Source organism: Panthera uncia, chromosome B1, assembly GCF_023721935.1.
Source record: "Panthera uncia isolate 11264 chromosome B1, Puncia_PCG_1.0, whole genome shotgun sequence".
NCBI lineage: Eukaryota > Metazoa > Chordata > Mammalia > Carnivora > Felidae > Panthera > Panthera uncia.
Genome location: NC_064811.1, coordinates 142,202,697 through 142,220,476, shown reverse-complemented (window position 1 = coordinate 142,220,476; position 17,780 = coordinate 142,202,697). Strand labels below are relative to the sequence as shown.

At 39.4% G+C, this 17,780-nt stretch overlaps 1 protein-coding gene across 3 annotated transcripts in view; it reads right to left on the bottom strand.

Annotated features, from left to right (window-relative positions):
• Positions 1 to 17,780, bottom strand: part of PALLD (palladin, cytoskeletal associated protein) — a 412,083-nt gene that overhangs the window by 291,175 nt on the left and 103,128 nt on the right. The window lies entirely within an intron of this gene.

The window sequence follows — 17,780 nt, the reverse complement described above, 5'->3', positions numbered from 1 at the left end:
ACACAGCAAGAAAGCAGCCATCTGCAAACCAGGAAGAAGTGTCCTTACCAGGAACTGACCACAATGGCACCTGAATCTTGGACTTCCAGCCTCTAGAACGGTGAGAAATAAATGTCTGCTGTTGAAGCCACACAGTGTATAGTAAGTTGTTATAGTAGCCTGAACTAAGACAGACACCTTATGTCTTAACAAAATTGAGCCATTTTAGGAAGCAGAGAAGTTTGTAGTAGGCATGTTAGGATTGGTGTCTCTGATTTCATTAAATGAGACTGCACCCTCCTAGGTCTTTTGGTAAGGCAAAGAATCAAGCAGACTTTGAAACCACTGGTGAAGGCTAGCTACATCCTACCAGAAATGAGAAAAATCTGCAAGGAGTGTCAGGCCAAGTTCCAGGTAATCATGCATTAAAATGGCATTGGAAAGGCAGAACCTCAAAATAGATCAATGCCAGAAATTAAATGTAGCCTGTATGATTTATCATTAGGATGTGGGAATAGAATAAGACTTTCTAGACCTCAATTTTGGTTATTGGCAAGTTAACAGTCCTGCAAAATATACATATCAAGTTGAAGAGTTGAGGAGATTCCTATGTTGAAGGTTTTTTTATTTATTTGCTTTGTTGTCATTTTGTCATTGATAAACAGGATGGGGAGAGAAAGGTCTTACTTTCATGTTTGCATTTCAAGGCCTCTGGCAGATGGTCCCCTGGAAAGGTATGATGGAGCACAGCTTATAGGATCTATAGGAACTGAGACACTCAGTTCAGGCCAGTGGGTAGTGATTTACAGCAAAGAGTTTCTTGTCAAGCTTAGACTTCACCACCAATTGGTGAAATGACCTGAATTTTCACTGTTGGTGGAGCTCATGTGAAGGAAGAAAGAGAATGAAGTGACTGTGGCAACCTTCAGGAAAGGTTATCCACTTTCCTGCATGCATCCACTAATGCATGATCTTCCTTTCCTTACAGACCTGTCAGAACAGGAACTAACCCAGGCTGCTCGTTGCCACTCTGGAACCCGACTCTGGAGATGCACAGAAATGGGGAGGGGGATATTGAACCCAGAGTTAACATAAAAACTGGAAGAAAGCCCCTGGGAGCCAGAAGGAAGCTGGATCACAACATGTGTGTGAAAATGTTGACCCAATATGGAGGAAAGGCTGGACTCCATGAGGAGGATCTAGGTTCAGGGAGCAATGCTGTATCTACCCCTTTCAGTCTTGTAGCTGGGATTGAGAACACTTGGTGATGTGACAATCAGCTGGGGTGGGGAGCTGATAACCAAATAGTCAGGCCATCTGGCCAGCTGTATGCGTTGCCTCCTTAACAACCCTCCACACAGAAGCTTCCATGGTGAAGGGAGAGTCCCCAGGGGCAGGGTCACCTGTTTGAGAAGGAAGGCAGGCTAAACAAAAAGTGACTGTGTCCAGAGAGTAACATTTAGGCATTCCCAGCCCTAAGGCAGCTCTCTGGAAAGGGTACAGACTGAGGTCCTGGCTTCTACCCCTCTTCCCAGAGATGCTTTATCCACCAAGGAAATGAATGCCCTCAGAATAAGCGCTCTCAGGAAAAACACAGAGACTGCTGAGGAGAAAAGGAAAATCCCAAGTGGAGAAATTATCCCAGATGAAACATACTTGACGGACTGGATAAATTAAGGGGTTTAAAATAAAGACGCATCAAATATTCTCAAAGGTGAAGGAAGATATTGAAGAAAAGAAGAACAAATACACAGTTACACGTAACCAATTGGAGATACTAAATAGGAAAATATACTAGTTTAAATAAATAGCGTAAATGAATCAAATGACGAATTGGACATAGATTAAAAAAAAGAAGTAGTGTACAAGGAGATTGGGGTACAGAGCTTGTTTGAAGGAATTGGAAAGGAATAAGGAAATAGAATCTATAAAATAAAATGAAGCATTGTGGAGGACACGATAAAGCACCCTGGTACAGAAGCGATCCCAGAAGGAGAGAATAAAGGGAGGGGATGACGGAGAATTTCCCAGATTTAAAGAAGCATGTAAAAATCTCAAGTTCAGAAGATTCTGAGCTGCATGAGGCACGTCTTGGGTCCCACATCACACCATCATAGGCTACCTTTTACTCCAGCCAGTGCTTGCAGCTCCCTGCAAGTATAACTCCCGGGACAGCATGTTTCCTAAACTACCCTGAGTTCCTCTTGCTTGCGGCTTGCAGGCCTCTGTGAGGCATGAATGAGGGCCTGCAGGAGCCCTCTCAGCAGCTGGAAGTACTGATCCCACCCACCGAGTGTGGGTAGGTGGGGACTGACGGATAAATGCGCCTTTCTTTCACCTGCTGGTTGGACGGTTCTGAGTTAGAAAGTTCAGATATCTTCAAGGGGTCCCGGTAGGGACAGGCCCTAGTCATGCAACTAGAGCACGCTTCCTTGCACCAGCTTTTGGTCCCCACCCCCTACTCCATTCCTGTATTCTGGGATCACCGTTTGATGAGTCAAGCTGCTTTGGAATCAACACCAGCAGCTCCCTCAGGTCATACTTCTTGTTCTTGGAGAAAACAAAGCCCCTATTGATTTAAGCCACCGTAAATTGGGTTTTCTATTATTCACAGGTGAACACAATTGTAGCTAGTCTACATTTGACAGGAGACGCAGTGGCTGCCTGAATGGAGGAAGCCGGACCCTGCCGTTGCATGTTTGAGTTCAGGATTTGATTCCCTGGCTTTACAGAGAGGCAAGACTCTCAAGGGCCTTGGAAAGAATTTTACTCAGCTCAGCAGAAGACAGGAAGGAAGAGGGGGTGGGTGTTGAGGCAAGAACTGGAAGAAGCCCTGGGTGCCTCCTGGGATGGCCCATTCTTTGTGGAAAACTGCAATGATTTCAGCAAGACAAAATTTGGTAAGGCCAAAAGTATTTCCAGCTTTCCCCTTCCTCATCTGCTATCCTATGCCTGTTATACTGATCAGAGCAGGGCGTGGAGAAAAATGACAGATACCCAAAAATGCCAGAGTGATTCATATAAATCGGGGCATAGAAAAAAAATAAATGAAAAACCAAAATAATAACAGAAACAGCCGTGGATGTGGGAGAAGGACTAAAAGAAAAGAGGGAGGTTGGGAGAAGAAAAAGAGAACTATCTAGTGAGGATTTTTAAAAGTTTTGATGTGTATTATATGATGTCATTCCTCCCAGCTGCTCTTGGGAGACTTTGGTAACCACTTAATTATATTGCAAGGATTTGGGTTATGGATTTGTGTTCGAGTGGCAATATCACGGTGATACAAGTCATGAAGTGTCAAGTCTCATGAAGATTAACAGTATAATATTTCATGAACATTAGAGCATTTGGGAGGAGAAAATTAAGCCATCTTGAGATATAGATGTGGGCTCACCAGGTGAGCGGTGAGGCTTGCTGTGGGCGTGCTTCAGACTTGTGCCTATGAAACACTGCAGACCACTTTGGTTATAAGCCATGTAGGTACAGTAATGGACTCAGTTGTTCACTCAAGAGCCTCTTCCAGATGCCATATTGATAGGTGCTGTTCCTAATATAATGTGATCCTGCTTTAAGGACCACAGCTAGTTAGTTGAGGGATGGGAGCCTGATGAGATGGACCAACCAGAATCTTCTTTCTGGAATTGTAGAAATAAGACTCACATAGAAGAAGATGACTCTTTAAGTGGTATAATATGCAAACTTGGGAGCAGCTCATTAGCTCAGCGTCTTCCTATGCCTTATATCTTTGGAACTGAATGTTGTGAGCAAGAGAAAAATCTCAGCTTATCCTCTTAAGATATTTCCTTTAATCTTCTCCCCCCAGGCCTCAGCATTGTAGGTTTTACAGGATGGGTATCAGTTACCCCTAGTGTGTGTAGTCAATGTTCCTAACCCCTGTACAACCCCAAGGGTTCAACCCCAAGCTCTCATCCTTTTCTTTTCTTAAATGTTTATTTTATTTTTGAGAGAGACAGAGAATGAGCAGGAGAGGGGCAGAGAGAGGGAGACACAGAATCCAAAGCAGGCTCCAGGCTCTGAGCTGTCAGCACAGAGCCCAATGTGGGGCTTGAACCCACGAAACATAAGATCATGACCTGAGCCAAAGTTGGACACTCAACTGACTGAGCCACCCAGGTGTTCCTTTCATCTTTTTCTAGAACAAATAGTTTGTGTGAGAAAACTGACTTGGAGGGAGCCTCATTTAGAATTATGGAAGCCTCATCCATTCTAGCTGAGCCAGGGCAAGTAAGTCATAGCCCAGATGGTCGTCTTGGGTAGTTAAGAGCAGAAACAGCCACCAGTACTAAAATAGGTAAGAGACACCAACAGGCAATTAACAAAAAGATGGCTGCAAATCACATTTAAGGCCACTCAACTTCCCTGATAACCAAAGAAACACAAATTAAAACAGGTTTTTATTTTTGCCTCTCATACTGGTAAGGATTAAGACGAATTCTACTTTGTAGGCAAGAACATGGAGAAGAGAAAGAGAAGTACTTTCAGGCGTATAAGCAACTACAATGATTATGGAAGGCATTTTGGCAATTACTATCGGAATTTAAAACAACTATACCCTTTAATTTAAAAAATTACATTTCTAGGAGAGCCTGGGTGGCTCAGTCAGTTGAACATCCAACTCTTGATTTCACTCAGGTCATGATCTCACAGTTTCCTGAGTTCGGGCCACAAGGAACCTGCTTGAGACTCTCTCTTGGATCTCCCTCTCTCTCTGCCCCTCCCCTACTCATGCTCTCTCCATATCTCTCAAAATAAATAAATAAAATTAAAAAAAACTACATTTCTAGAAATTTGTTCTAAGAAGATAATTAGGCAAACTTAAGAAATGCACAAGAATCTATGCAGTTGCACAGCAAAAAGTCTGAATATGAATTCATATTTTGAATTCATGATATGAACAGTATGTTCCTCTGGTGGCAGGAATTTATATTTAATATATTTTATGCTATCTAAAATTGCTTGTGAGACAAAAAAGATTCGATTTGATTTTGGGGGATAATAATGGTGCCAAGAATATAGTTGGTAGCAGCTACAGAGACCAGGGGAAGTGAAAATGCCATTACAGCTCCTGGATGTGTGAAGTCTAGTCTCGAGAAAGCTCTGTGGGGCCCTTCCTTGGTCCAGGCTCCATTGTCTAGTCTGTGGATCATTTTCTTGGATTCTACTGACTAGCATTCATCATAGCTCTCAGGTTCTGTTGCTTCAATACTGGCCTCATGTTGGTTCCCAAGCAACTGACTATATACTGACCATTGGCTGGCAGCATTTTCTTCACGCTTAATTCTTTGAAATTTTTTGGATCATTCGTCAGAGACTAGGCAACCTACTTAGTCACCAGTCATGAATGAACAGGAGCTTTTGGAGAATCTTGACTTTTACTTAGAATCACCTAAAGAACTTTTAACAGATACAGATTCCATCCCCAGAGAGTCTATGTAACTGGTCCAGGATGGGGGCAAGGCATGGGTAATTTAAAAAATCTCCCCAGTGGATCTGCTGAGCCACCAAGCTTGAGAACCTCCAAGGAGGTTGCATCTCCAGAGGAGATTGCATAGACCTTTCGAGTGATCAGCAGAAATACCCCATTAAGGTGGGTGATTACCTGCTTGATCATGCTCTGAACCGGAGGAGCAGTTTCGACAAAAGGATAGTTTCAGAAGTATCTAAATGAAGGATTTTAATAGTAAAAAAAAATTACAAAAACCCCTCCTCACTTTGTGGTGTTCTTCTGTCTTCTGATGACCAAAGTGGTAGATGGCAGTCAACTAATCATTTGACCAAGATATGCCATATCTCGACTTGCAGGAACCACACAGCGTCATGGAAAACTGTATCAGTTGAGAACTTTTGTTTTTTACCCCCTATTTGCCTCACTGAATAGGACTGAGTCTGCCAGGCATTCTCTCAGAGCCTCATTAGGCCTCTGTCTGAATTTTGGATGAGTCACCACCAATGGCATTGTTCGGTAGCAAGCATTTCCCCAGCAAACTCTTTTGCAGTCTCTCACAGCAGGAATTCTCAGAGACACCCACTCTATTCAAACTTTTTGCTGTTAATGTTCATAATGCAGCATAATAAATTTCTACTTTATAGAAATACTCTCTTAGTTTCCCCTAATTTCTCTGTGCTTACTCAAGATTAGTCCACTAGTGTCATTATTCTTTATTTGTTACATCTCAAGATGCTCAAATTCAGATACTATTGTATCATTTTTTTCAGGTAGTCGGGCTTACTGTTAAACTGGCCATGTTAAGTTTTCCATGTGTAACATTTTAGGAGATTTCTCTGGGTGTTGGTTGCTTCAAAGATGCCTCCTTTGATTGGCCTCTGATCTTGTTTAAACCAAATGAGAACTCAGAAAAATCAAGAGGATGGATGTATGGTTTGCACTTAGTTCCTGTGACAGTCCTTTACTGAGAGAGAAATTTGGCTTGAGATAAAGAGTCTTTTTGTTCTTGGTTTATGCGACTCTCCTGAAGTTACTGTCTGAGCCTCAACTTCTATGGCATTAGTCAGGCTTGCTTGCTTTCTTCCTCTCCTTGTTTCTCACTGTAGCCCTCATAAACTCATTTCTTAACGGAGGGGTTTCAGTTATTTTCTTGAATTACTATAAGATAAGGAGCCTCAGGTAGGGTAGCATTACCAGATTATGTTCCATGATTAATCACATAAGATACTTCTGGGTATCAAAGATTTCACGCTCAAGCATGTTTGAAAATGCTGCAGCCTCTCTCTCCTTGGAGATTTACAAAGCACATTAGCACATATCCATTCTCCAAAATGTCTGCAGTGTAAAAAGAAAAAAAAAAACAAAAAACGAACTATCTGGCTTTGTTTAATTCCAACATTTCCCAAACTACTTTGACCACAGAACCCACCCCCTTTTTTTTTTGCATCCTGTGGACATTTGGAGAGATACTGAAGGACCAGACCAGTTCAGCTTTTTTTTTAAGCTTATTTATTTTAAGAGAGAGAGAGAGTGTGTGTGTGAGCAGGGTATGGGCAGAGAGAGAGGGGACAGAGAATCCCAAGCAGGCTCTGCACTTTTGGACCGCACTTTCTCACAAACTATGAGATCACGATCTGAGCTGAAGTCAAGAGTTGGACGCCTAACCAACTGAGCCACCCAGGCATCCCCAGTTCAACTTTTACCAGCTGCACAGTATAAGGCAAGTCACTAAACCTTTTAAAACTTACTTACCTCATAAGCCTATGTGTGTATGTATATGTGTGGCTATGTGTGCACGTGTATATACACACCTCTCTCAAGCCCACCCGTGCATTTTAAGTCCCACAGTCACAGCTAGTTTTCAATGACCTTGACTGAGCAGTGGTCCCCGGTCCTCACTGCACATCTTGGAAAACCTGGCCCCCCTGGCCCAGCTAGATGTTCTGACACAGCAAGCTGACCTGACTTAGCTGATCCTGTGCAGTATTAGCGGGCCACTTGGTGGGAGCCCTGCAGCGACTCAGCCCAAAACACCACACTAAGGGCACGAAACCCCTCCAAGAGTGTGTACTTCCCTGAGGTCAGGAACCACTCAGAGGGGCTCCCATCTAACCACGCAGGAGGTGATTTCCCCTTTGGGGAGCCCCCATGGTTGTGTTGTAGCATATTTGAAATCAGGCCAATCCACACTATCCCTCCCCAACCAGTTTTAGTGGAAAAAAAAAACAACTAAAAACCCCCCAAAACTTACTTGCCTCATTTGCAAAGAAAGGAATAATACCTCACCCTACCAGCTTGTGAAAATGCTTTCTAACCTGAGGATTAGTATACAAATAGTAAGAAACATCCTAAACAAAACATAATGAACAAACTTAAACTGAGTTAAGAGGTAGAATTTTTTTATATTTTGAAAAGTAGTTCTTTTCTGTAGTTGTTGATAAGATGTAATAAAATTATTGATAAAAAGATATATTCATAATTAATGAGACACATTTTCATTTGATTACTCTCCTGTAAGTCTAGTCAGAAGCAAATCAATAGCCTTCAGAATACTTCAGAATACTTCAGAATGTAAAGTTTACTGTTACGTATTCTGAGATGAAGAAAAACTGCTATATATTTTTTTTCTTGGGAAAATAAATCCTGAGACATTTTGCATTGTAACTTAGCCAGGTCAAGAATGTTTAACTGGCCTATTAAAATGTTGATAAACGCTGGAAGTTTCCAGATGGCACTGGGTTGCACAAGGTCTTTCAAAGATAGTCAGTCCATAAGTTAGAAATAAATGGACTTGATAGGAACAAAATTTCTACTTAGAGTGGCTAATCTATGCCTGGGATATCACTGCATAGTTGAATACATTCAGCCAGGTACGTTTCTCCCCAAAGCTGCCCTCCGGAAACCACATTTTTTTTTTTTTTTTTTTTTTTGCAGTTCTTTGGATGGTAATAATTCCTTATTTTTCAAGGTAATTTGTATTTTTATTTTCCTTACAGTTCTGAAATGATTGAAAAGGAGTCTAGACACGGAGCATAATAAAGAGAGGTGAGGTTGAGGTGAGCAAAATTGTTGGAGTTCAGCCAACACAGTGGTAAATCCATTTGTGTCTTTACATCCAGCAGTATATCTATGTGGGTTCCCTTCCCACTTCGCTCTGTCTAATGATTGGAATGTAGGGGCGCTTGGGTGGCTCATTCGGTTAAGTGTCTGACTTTAGCTCAGGTCATGATCTCACAGTCTGCAGGTTTGAGCCCCGCATCGGGCTCTGTGTTGATGGTTCAGAGCCTGGAGCTTGCTATAGGTTCTGTGTCTCCCTCTCTCTCTGTCCCTCCCCTGCTCATGCTCTGTCTCTCTCCTCCCTCTCAAAAATAAATAAACATTAAAAAAAAATAATTATTGGAATGTAGCTCAAAGTTCACATCCTACAGAAAGTCTTCTAGATTCCTTGCTTCTCTGGGTTCCTACACACCCAATACATTTCTCTATAGCAGTTGTCACACTGGATGATATTTATTTACCTGTTTATCACCATCATTAGACTTTAAGCTCCTGGAGGTCAGAGAACTGTGTGTTGATGTGTGTTTATTTCTAGTATGTAGCATTGTGTTTAACACTTAGTAAACATTCAATGAAATGATTAAATGGCCAAGTGAATGAGTGGTCTGCCCAGAGCTTTCCAGGCAAGTACATTGCCCTCTTTTGACAGACACTTGTCTTTTCCAAACCTCATTCTCAAGGATCTTCAATGCATTGGTGCCATACTTTGTACCTTATGACAATGTTACTCTTGCCCCGCTGGCCAGACCAACTCTCTGACCCAAACATTGACCTCTACAGTCTTGCCAGTAGCTGCAAGAATGCTCTATTCTGAATTGGGACTTTCCTATCCATTTGCCTCCTCTTGTCTTGGTTTGATTCAGTGGGAAGCACACAGAAAGTACAGAGGGCAGAGGGCAGAAATGGAGAAGTTCTGAAAGATGGCCCCTGGAAGGCAGAAATCATGCTGTGGGACATGAAGTAGAGAGCTATTGCTGAGTCCTATAGCCCTGATGTGTTTTTTTTTTCCCAGCAAGGAATGAATTCCCACTTCTCCCAACTGGGTTGTGCAACTAACTCCCAAGGCTTTGCTTTCTTTTCTATCCATTTGTGTCCTGGCATTAAATTTCTATCATTTAAGCTAGCCTAAGCACTTTAGGTTACCAGACAATCCATTTTCATTCCTATTTTTACAGATCGGGGAGCAGGAGCAAGACATGGTAACTTTCCATGGGGTACACCTAAAGCTCTAAGGCAGTGTGTTCCTGAACCATGTGTTGTTGGTGGTGGTTCTTTCTAATAAGCTCTGTAAAACGTTCTTACACATGTGGAGTTTAAGAATCAGTGCTCTCGGGCGCCTGGGTGGCTCAGTCGGTTAAGCGTCCGACTTCGGCTCAGGTCATGATCTCACGGTCCATGAGTTCAAGCCCCGCGTCGGGCTCTGTGCTGACAGCTCAGAGCCTGGAGCCCACTTCAGATTCTGTGTCTCCCTCTCTCTCTGCCCCTCCCCCGTTCATGCTCTGTCTCTCTCTGTCTCAAAAATAAATAAACGTTAAAAAAATAAAAATTAAAAAAAAAAGAATCAGTGCTCTCTAATGACATGTAGATTGAGCTAAAGCCCCAGAGGTTTTCTGGACCAAAGTGACCAACAGCTAGTCTTGTTGCCCTGGGGGCCATTCATGCCCAAACAGTTCCTCTCTGAAACAAGCCATTCCATCTCTTTTATTCTTTCAAGCTACAGACCCATTATGTATTGGATTTTTTAAGTAAATAGTTTGTCGAAAGGCTAGAGTTCTTGGACCTATGTTGTAACTAGCTAAGATTAAAAAAAAAAAAAGTTCTATGGCAAATCCAAACTTGCAGAAGAGAAAACATTGAGACATAAGGAAATAGTGATAAATCACTGATTTCTTAATATCCTTGCGTCATTTAGTAAAGTATGCTAAAGACGGCTCACAGGCAAGCCTGCACGTTCCCCTGTCTCCCCAGGCAAAGTTGACATTATGTTATAAATATTATACCCTTCTTTAGGAGTTACCTTTTTCTTTTTAAGGAAGGCTCTCTCGCAAATGTTCTAGAATACAACCATCACTCTCTCCTGAGATGACTGTGAGTTTTCTGGTCTCTTGTCCTCCCTTAGTAACCACTTGAAGGCTAGAATTTCTTTATATCCTCTATTTGATCATGATGTCTACTCAATATAATATAATTTCAGAACAAAATACCTTAAATCATTCTGATCACCCAGTCAACCATATTTTATTCCACTAAGGCATCATTCAAGAAATCTTGACAAATTCTGGGTTTGTATTTGTCCTAAAGTTCTGGTCGCAAGATTGAGATTAATACAGAGCAATCAGAAACAAAACCAAAAATAAAAAAGAATAGCTAAAACTCAGGTCATGTGCAAGCAGGGATTCTTGAAGAAATACCCTTTCATTTTAGGTTTTTAAAAAAGATGAGTTTAAAAAGAAAAAGTAGTAATTGATGCATGAGAATCTTGAGCAGCAGTTGTAAATATTTTTTATTATAAAAACTAAATATTGTGTTTAAAAAAGGAAGGGAATAGTATTAAAATATACAAAGATTTATAATTAGAAGTTCTCTGTCCCCTCAGTTCAATCCTTAGAAGATAAATAGTCCAGAAATTTTCTACATAAATATAATTACATAGGAACTCAGTTGTGGCTGAACTCTATATACTGTTTTACAATTTACTATTTCCATTTAAAATATAATTTGGGTGTCTATGTATATATAATATATATTTGTGTATATGTAACTTATTCTTAATTATTCATTTAATAACTACACAGCATATCATAGCATAGACATCTATAACTAAGTTTACTAATCCTGTATTAATGCTTAGAGTGTGTCTGTTTTTTCCCTGTTACAAGGAATCCTTCAGGGAATATTTTTGAAGCATAAAGTTTTGTTCATTTGTGAGAGTCTATGTAGAATGAGTGTAGAATGAGTAATTAGACATGGAAGTATGGGACCAAAGGATGTGTGATTCTAAATTTTGGTAACACATTGTTCTACAAATATATGATTAGAATTTGTACTTTCACCATGAGGGTGTGCCGAGGAGTATTTACAGCAAGCTAATTAATCTTTAGCTTCAGATTGCCTCGCTTCCATGGCCTTCGTCCAAGGCCTGGGATCTTGAAATGTGTAGATGTTTCTAATAGTTTCATAAAATTAGCAAAAGTAAGATATTTTAACGACAGTTGATTATGACTACTGTCTCTTTACTTTGACTTTCCTGCTGTCATACCCGTCACATGCTAGGTGGAGTTAGATTGACTCTTGGGTATTTTGGAGATCAGACTTTGGGAAGATTGAGTTGGGAATACACCATTTTAACTGAAATTTGTAAAGACCTTTTAGAAGATTTCGATATAATACATGATAAATTATAGACTCCTGATATTGACATATAGAAAAAGGGTTTTTTTGGCCATCTTTAAAGTTATTTATTGAAGAAATAAAATTAAATTCAGATTAAAAATTAATGGAATATGAAACCAAAGCAATAAAGATGAGTGGTAAAACCAATAAAAGCTATTTTGAAGTAAAAAAGTGAATTGTTTAGGAAATAAAAAAAGGAGACATTCAAATCACTCCAAAAGCAGTAATTCATTAAAAGGCCACAATGAATTTTAAGTAGGAGTAGTGAATTGGCTATTGGCTTATTTGATGATTGAATTTATGAAGAAGAGTGAATCATAAATACATTGAAAATGATTCAGTTTCTTGTTGATTTGACAGGAAATACTGGCATGGAAAATAACAACACATACCACCATGACAAAGATATCAACTACCAAAGAGTCATTAAGATTGATTAGTCACTATGTAACAACATTTGAAATTCCCTGAAATATTACAGATCTTATGTGAAAGAAACTTTCTAGATGTTTTTGAAATTTACAAATTTAGGTCTCCTGGAGATTTATAGGATATTTCCAATAAGTTGTGAGTCTGAAAGAAACTTTTCTGAGCTATCAAAAATGAAAAAAATTTTTGATCAACCGTGACTTATATTTCCATTTTCTTTGTATAAAATGTTATAAAATTGTCACATGAAATGATAATCAGAAAGTATGCAATAAAAAAATATATAGGTAAAAAGGTACTATAGAGGGGTGCCTGGGTGGCTCAGCTGGTTAAACGTGTGACTTCAGCTCAAGTCATGATTTGACAGTTTACAGGTTCGAGCCCCGCGTGGGGCTCTGTGCTGACAGCTCAGAGCCTGGAGCTTGCTTTGGATTCTGTGTTTCCCTCTCTCTCTGCCCCTCCCCTGCTTGTGCTCTGTCTCTTTCTCTCTCAAAAATGAATAAACATTTTTTAAAAAAGGTATTATAGAGATATCCCAGACAGTAAATTAATACAAACATTGTTATTTTTCTAGATTTTGCAATGTTTTTGGTGTTTGTCATCTTTTGAAAGGTTATAGTTCATTGGAATTTTTCTCTTTATAAGTAAAATTTTAAGGTTGCACTTAATAGTGTAAAATAGTTATTTTTCTCAAAGAGGCCTCCCAAATTGTATGAGCTTTAGGCACAAATGCTGGATCCTCCCCTGAGTTTATGAAAGAGACTGTTTCCCTATGTTCTTGACAATATTGGGTAGTATTAAATTTTTTGTACTTGCTCGGGCACCTGAGTGGCTTAGTAGGTTGGGTGTCTGACTTTGGCTCAGGTCATGATCTCATGGCCTGTGAGTTCGAGCCCCATGTCGGGCTCTGTCCTGACATCTCGGATCCTCTACCCTGCTTCAGATTCTGTGTCTCCCTCTCTCTCTGCCCTTCCCCTGCTCATGCTCTGTGTGTCTCTCTCTCAAGAATAAATAAACATTAAAAAAAATTGTTTGTAAATGTTTAAAATTTTGTACTTGCCAATCTTTTTAATATATGGTATGTACCCAATGTATGACTATTATTCTAATTTATATTTCATTATGAGTTAAATTGAACATTTTTTTGTATGATTATTTTCTCCAGAATTTCTTACTCATTATCTTTGCTTTTCACTTGTCTGTATATATTTTTTAATGTTGTCTGTGAGAACTCTGGGTATAGCACAGTTCTCCACTCTGCCAGTCATATTGCAAATCCTTTCTCCAGTTATATTTTGGTCTTTTAAAAAAAATTTTTTTAACGTTTATTTATTTTTGAGAGAGAGAGAGAGAGAGCACACGCAAGTGGGGGAGGAGCAGAGAAAGAGGGAGACACAGAATCTGAAAGTGCCTCCAGGCTCTGAGCTGTCAGCACAGAGCCCGACGCAGGGCTTGAACCCATGAACCGTGAGATCATGACCTGAGCCAAAGTCAGACACTTAACTGACTGAGCTACCTAGGCACCTCTGGAGTTTTGTTTTTTAACTTTGCTTAGGGTGTACTTTTATTCTCTCATTCAAAAACATTTCATTTTTATTAGACATACCAACTGACAGTGGCAGTTTGAAAACAGTCAAAGTGCTGCATTTAATATATTGAAGCTCAGGTCAGGGTTGACTCAATTAAACACCTTTAGTGTTAAATGAGATAAGTATAATTTAAGAAACATCAATAACCTGGATACTTTGGTTACTTTCTTCAGGCGGAGAGATGGTTAAATGTATTTCCTTAGAAATCAAGGATTCTAGCCATTTCCTCACCTTCATTTCTCTACAAGGTCAAGTTACTCTGTACTTGGAATGATGCAGAGAATAGACCCAACATATAGGACTTGCATTTTCATTGCTAAGGGGTGACCTCGAGGAAATACTCCTGCCTTTATTCTCTCTGGATGAAATGTCCAAAGGGCACTTCCCCAGGCTTTTAGCTCTGTATGAATTTTGATGAATGAACAGCGCCAACCTGATACAAAAGACAAGAATGCCTTGCACGGACACACATTCTGTTTATTTAGCAACCTCCCCCAGGATGACAAATGTTTGTTGTTCACCTGACTTACAAGCCACTTCTCACCTTTAAGGCCCACTTTAAATTCCACCTCAATAAAACTTTTCTGGGTCCCCAAGGAATAATTAATCACTCTCTCATTGATGTTTTCAGGGCATTTGGGTCCTAGTATCCCTGTAGCACGTGAGATGTATTACAAGATAATACACATTATGCATATCCTTTCTTTATTCTACCCTGAACTCCTTGTAGGTAGGAGTGTGTCCCATTCATCTTTAAAGCCATAGAACCCAGTATAGGCTTTGGCACATAATAGGTACTCAAAAGACATTTTTGTGGAACATGCGTACAATCTACAAGTGTGATTTCAATGGAGGATGAAATGATATATACCCAAACCACCAAAAAATCTTATTTCAGTTCCATTTATAACAAGAGAAGTGTAGCATGGGTTGTTCTGGTGATAAACAAAGTAAGGATACTCTGTCGAGTAGGCAAAAGTCACACATTGCAGGGCAGATTTTTATTCTTAGGTTTACCAGATCCTGCACCCTCATGACTGAGTACATATCCATACTCTCAAGTTCCAAGGACCACAGAAATCTGGAGACACTGTCTTGCTTCACTGTAAGTGGGTTAATGCATTTACTCGAATATAACCACACTTTGCATTAAGTGAAAACTGCTAGCATTTATAGAGAGGCATGGTTTGGGCATTAAAATGACAGCACACTTACTTTAATAAATATGCCTTTATTTAATTAATAAATGTCTTGGACAAAGTCTTCAGAGCCTTTTAAGCATTTGTAGTAAATGATGTGATCTATAGAGGAAAGAAGGTCTCTGGGGGAACCACCATCCCATGTGCTTCTGGCGTCATCCCATCTGTTTATTATGTAGTACAGATCTTCTCAATAAATCATTGTGCTTTGGAAGTGTAAGTTTCTCATTTATTCTGCCACACTTGCCAAAGTACAGCAGAGTTAGGAAAGTTATAATAGCCTGGTATTTCATTGGTTCTAGACGTACGAACTGACAGGTATTGTTAAAGAACCCAAATCACTGATTCAATAAAAAGAGCAAATAATCTCAGGATCTAACACTATGCATCCTCATGGAGGTCAAAGACAGATACAGACTCATTTTAGGTCTTTAATGACATCCAGTCCATTTATCTAATCCACAGCCTTTTGCTCATTTATCATTCACTTGAGAAAATGAGTCTCACAATGACAAGTTCAAATGCATTTGACCTTTAGCTATAAAAGAGATAATTCGTTTACTTGGAATAGATAACTCTGAGAAGATTCTATTAATTAGGATTCCTTTTGAAATTCAGAAGCCCAGCCAAATTTCTATAGCAACTCCAACAATCCCACATAGAGTGAGTTATATTTATTGTGTTCTTGATCTACTATGTATTTAAATATATTACAGGATAAAAATATACTGGATTTGGTACAGGTTCCAACACCACAGGTAGATCACTGAACATATAACCTGTCAGGCATTACTGGCAAATTTCAGAAAGCTGATAAATGTCAGTTATTGAATGCTTGTTCACCAGCAACATAATGTCTAGTTCACCAGCAAACATAAAACCCTCACAGTGACATTCTATACTGATTTGTAATATATCCCAACTGAGGATCACAGGGGTTAGACCATTCGTTCAAGATGACATAACAGAGCTGCCATTCAAATCCAAGTTCGTGTGACTGCAAATACATGCCCTTTCCACTCTGCTGGTTTCATGAAGTTCTATACAAGCTTATCAAAAGGAAAAAAAATTCAGTTCCTGTGTTACAAATGTCTGATTTGTGAATATTTTATAGGACACTGCTTCCCCTTCCACACCGCTGCTTTTTTCAGGTTACACCTTAAATACCATTCTGTTTACTCTGCCTAGTAACTAAATAGGAATGGTGTTGTCACCTGGAAACCAGGGTAAGGAATTGACCTCTTTTCCTAACTTTTCACATGCCTTGCCTTGCCTATAGCCAGGTGCCTTTCTTCAACCTCTCACTGATAGGCAATAGGTGAATTCTACCCTCAGTCTCTTTTACTTGTATTTGCATCATCAGTAAGCAACTCCTTACTTCCCTCTTTTTTTCAAAGCTTGCCCAGTTTTTTAAAAATAATCAAACAACCCCTTTTCCCATAACCTCTACCTTGCATTATTTAACTTGTTATTTCAAGAGTTTTCCCAATTGTGACCGACAAATGTAAGAGAGCCAATACCACCTAAAACCAAGGGGCCATTAATGCCCAATGGTCTGAAACTACCCAGATGTCCCCTTCCTGCAAGCCTCTGGTAAAATTATCTAACCCAGTGTCATTCCACAAGCACAGCACTTCTGAAAAATAATAATAAAAAAACACTTTTATGTCTTAAAATTTTGTAATGACAATAATTGGAACGGCACTGTATTCTTCTCTTTATTTCAAACTGAACATAATAAATTAGATGGATTTTGGGGATATGCCTGCTTTGTAACATTACGTCTAATGGAAAATATATTCTGATTCCAAACAACTGACTGACAAGTAAACTGTAATGTGCTATTTTTTAAAACAGGGACTCCTTGTATTCTATGTTATTAGAGATGCATATTTCCACTTTGATTGTCTTTGGATGATCAAGTTGCTTTCAGTACCCTCCTGTCTTCTGGCCTTTCCCTACTCCAGTTCCTGAGTAGATGATAACTTCACAAGAGAGACCTAGCTGGGAAAGATGGAGCTTGCACATGGAAGAAAACATGTGCTTTTTGTGTGAATTTCAAACCTAAACTTTTGATTATCCATGGCTTTGTCTATACCATCTTCCCTTTCCTTTTGCTTGGTGATTAGTAATCTCTTTATTAAACAAAGTATACTTTTCTTGGCTGAATAGACATATACTGAATAGAAAAAGTAAGCCAAGGGATTTCTCTTACTGCCTTTAATTAGAACAGACCCAGCGGAGAGAAGCTGGAGTGAATGGCCCACTATGTTTGAAAGAATTCAAGAATCTAACTATAGTTGAAAAAAAGAAAACCTTTGTAAAAGAGATGAGAATTTATAAGAATGGTGAGGGAAACCCTTATGAAGGCATTAGATTAGATTAACCATAAACATTTTTAAAAATGCATTTCATGATTTTTAAAAATCCAGAGTTAATAAAATAAAACTTACAGAGAACATTATTTGAGAATCAGTAATTTTGCTGTGTGTTATACTTCATTAAGTCTCTTGTAGTAATCTTTGCATAGTTGACTATTTTTTAAAGGAAGGGGTCAATTATATTGCATTTTACTCAACTGTAAATCTCAGAAGCAAAGCCTCAAATCACATGACTACTTGGCATGGTTCTAGACATGTAGGTGTCTTTAAATATTAAAGCTCAGAT